General features: G+C 41.6%; 1 protein-coding gene across 1 annotated transcript in view; it reads right to left on the reverse strand.

The window, feature by feature from the left end:
* LOC118328058 (receptor-type tyrosine-protein phosphatase gamma-like) overlaps window positions 1-3467 on the reverse strand; it is a 144962-nt gene that overhangs the window by 52599 nt on the left and 88896 nt on the right. The window lies entirely within an intron of this gene.

The raw sequence follows: 3467 nt of genomic DNA on the forward strand, positions 1-3467 counted from the left end.
TCTCCAGTTCTTTTCCTTCCTTGGACCACTTTTGATAGGTACTGACCACTGCAGACCGGGAACACCCCACAAGAGCTGCAGTTTTGGAGATGCTCTGACCCAGTCATCTAGCCATCACAACGTGGCCCTTAATTGTCAAAGTCGCTCAAATCCTCACGCTGCCCATTTTTCCTGCTTCTAACACTTGCTGTCTAATATATCCCACCCACTGACAGATGCCATGATAAGCAGATAATCAGTGTTAGTTCTTGTTCTTCGCCTGTCAGTGGTCATAAAGTTATGGCTGATGAACCTATTCTTCCCTTGTTGTTTCAACTTCCAAAACTGAAATAAAAGTTAAAATATTCCATCTCTCCTTTCTCTGGGGACCCCATAGAACCCACTCAAGGACCCCCTGTTGGACCCAGGACCCCAATTTGAACCACTGCATTTTTGTATAAGGGCATCCATGAAGCTTTATGACTGTGCCCAGAAGAACACATAATGCTTACTGAAGCATTGTGTCACTTCTCATAAACACTATAAATGTAATGTGCCATAAAGTGTAAGTGCAAGCACATTATGAAGTTAACTGTTACTTGACATGTTGTCTAAGATCAATAAACATATCTTGTGCTGCTCCTCTGCTTATTTTTGGCTCCATTAGAGGTTGTGCAAAATGATTTATATAATTTATGATGATGTATAATTTATTTATTTCACTTAGCTGACTTTACTGACTTGTTATTTCAACATCAGCACTTAAGATACTTGGAAATGCAAATAGGCCTACATGTGACATGTCAATAGATACTTGTGCATGCAAAGTTATTATAATATTCATAGTGCATTAGATGTGGTAATATAGATTTTATGTTTTGATTTCTCCCTGCCCATGCCATGTACTGGAAAAGCTCCTGATATAGCAAGACAGTCAGTAATTCAGGAACTTGAGAAGGGGCAGAGTTCATCTTTGCTTATGCTTTTAGGCTGTTCAGCTCTTTGCAAAAGCGGTTTTGAGTCAAGGGTAAGAGAATGTCTCCAAATAGGAAGCATAGACACTCTAAGACTCTATGTGAACAACAGTCAAATCACCTGACACCTTGGAAAATGCCTTTGACACCTTTTGTCAGCTTGGGAATCTGGGTTTTGTTGTTTCTTGTTTTAAATCACAACTAAACCCTCTCATTGCACCTTTCACCTTTTTCACCTTGACTTTCACTAACAATTATATTACTAGTATAGACTGAACTAAGAATCTAATAAAATTTACATGACTCTCAGAACCGTTCTTGGTTCAATTCAGTTTTATTTGAACAGCCCTGGTGGCCTTCACCAGAGCAGGAGAGAAAATGGTAGTCTTTTTCTTTGACCAGTGAACAATGACTGAAAATGAGAGGAATAGTAAATCTTGTACAATTGCAAAGTTCTAACTGAAGTTACAGATTATATACATAGAGTCTTTGTTTCCATATTTGGAAAACTCAAAACATTCAGTCCAGCAGAAATGTTAGGATGTTTATCTGACACGGCCAAAATAAATTGAAAAATGAAATTTGACCTTTGGGTATTCATCTTGGGTAGTCAACATTGTTATCTCAGGACACTTTTCACATAAAGCAGGTCTAAACTGTACACTTTATAATATTGTTTACAGAGAGCCAGCAGTTCCCACAATTAGCAAGCACTTGGGGACAGTGGCAAGGATTTATGTCCTTTTAAGAGTCAGAAGTCTCGAGCAGACCCCAGTTCTAGGTGGTAGCCCATCCAGTGCAGTAACCTACATGTCTAATCGTCTATGCCAATCTCCACAGAAGAAGTAATCATGTTTACAGCGTGGTACAAAAAACACTTTTGGTCTCTATAGCTAATTTCTCCATTGTACAGGGGATGAATTTCTTATACAACTAACCTGTTCGAATTATATTCAGGCTCAAAGTTGTGCATAATTAGGGGCATGGCCACTATGAGTAACAAGTGGGTGTCATTACAGGCGGCTGTTTCATTTAGCCTGCCGCTAGTCACTAAATCTTACACACTGGTCCGTTAAGGTAGGTGAATCCACATAACAGACCTTTCTCTGTACTGGACACACAATGCTTATACTGATGCTCATGGGGATGCTAACAAAGAAAGAAAGAAAAGCTGAGATGAAACTGAAATTGCTCTTCTCATTTGCTTCAGAACACCAAACACCGTATTTCCCACAATGTCTGCTTTAACGACACCCAAACACTGTTACTATCTGTTTTCTGTATGCATGCATCTATCTGGCATTCAACCTCACTAAATGCGACCAGTCATTCAGAGAGCCAAATGACTTATGTAATTCAGCTGCTGCTGTATAGTGGGTTTTGTAGAGGTTTTCATCCTACAGGGATGTTGTTTGTGGTCAGATGAGGGAGAGAGAGGGGTTATAGGCCATGTGAACACTCACATACATGCACAGATTTCCATCCTTAGCCCACTCAGCTGTAGCTATGGTAGCATGTTGCAGAGGGTGTGTAGGAGGCATGTGGTCTGTATGTCTCTCTGCCTTTTTTTCACAGCCGTCCTTCCTACTCCTCCTCTTTTGCATTTTCTCTGCCAGCCTTATAGATCTGCTTACTGCAAACATGTCCCATTGCAGCGCTCAAGGACACACTGCACAAGCATGCAGCGCGCTGTGCCAGGACACATGCACATATACTATGTGTGTGAGTGGCTGTGTGTATGTGTTTGCGTGTGTACATCTAGGTGATGTACCTCTCTCCTAGTCGACCATATGGAAGTGTGTGTGAAGTAAGGGAGGGGACGAATCCTGCTAGGACAGTTGACACAGCACAGATGCCAGACCACGAACACTTGCACAGAGAAATGTGTGCACACACACACACGCACACACTGCCCAATGTGTGGTGTTGTTTGAGTGGTAATGAGGCAGGAGTGGGAGGACGGCTGGTGTGCCTCCCACTGCCTTATGCTAGGGGAGTTACCCAGCTCACTGGTGAAATGACAGAGAGCTAGCTCAGAATATCCCTCATTTATTAATATTAAGAAATGTTCCAGTTCAGGGAGAAAAGAAGGGTAACTTTATGGATTCTATATAGATCAGTGGGTAGAAAGAGACATGGCACTAAGATTATCTTGAAGTTATATTCCACTCAAACATAATAGGAATAAAGTGAATGGTTTGTAGTCTCAAAAATAGCAATGTAGTCTATGAAAAAGTAAAAAATGAACCTTGATGCCTCTGTTCGGGCGGCTGTGGCTAAGAGGAAAAACGGGTCATCCTGTAATTGGAAGGTTGTTGGTTTGATCCCCGGCTCCTGCCACTACATGTCGAACTATCCTTGAGCAAGATACTGTTTGGGCGGCTGTACATTGCTATACTGAACCCCAAATTGCTCCCGTTGCTGTCCATCGGTGTATGAATGTGTATGAATGAGTTAGTTTCTGCCATCACTGTGTGAATGTGTGTGAAAGGCTGAATGTGGCACGTAGTGTAA

Source organism: Morone saxatilis, unplaced genomic scaffold (genome assembly GCF_004916995.1).
Source record: "Morone saxatilis isolate NCDOM2014 unplaced genomic scaffold, NCSU_SB_2.0 Contig18, whole genome shotgun sequence".
In the NCBI taxonomy this organism is placed as follows: Eukaryota; Metazoa; Chordata; class Actinopteri; family Moronidae; genus Morone; species Morone saxatilis.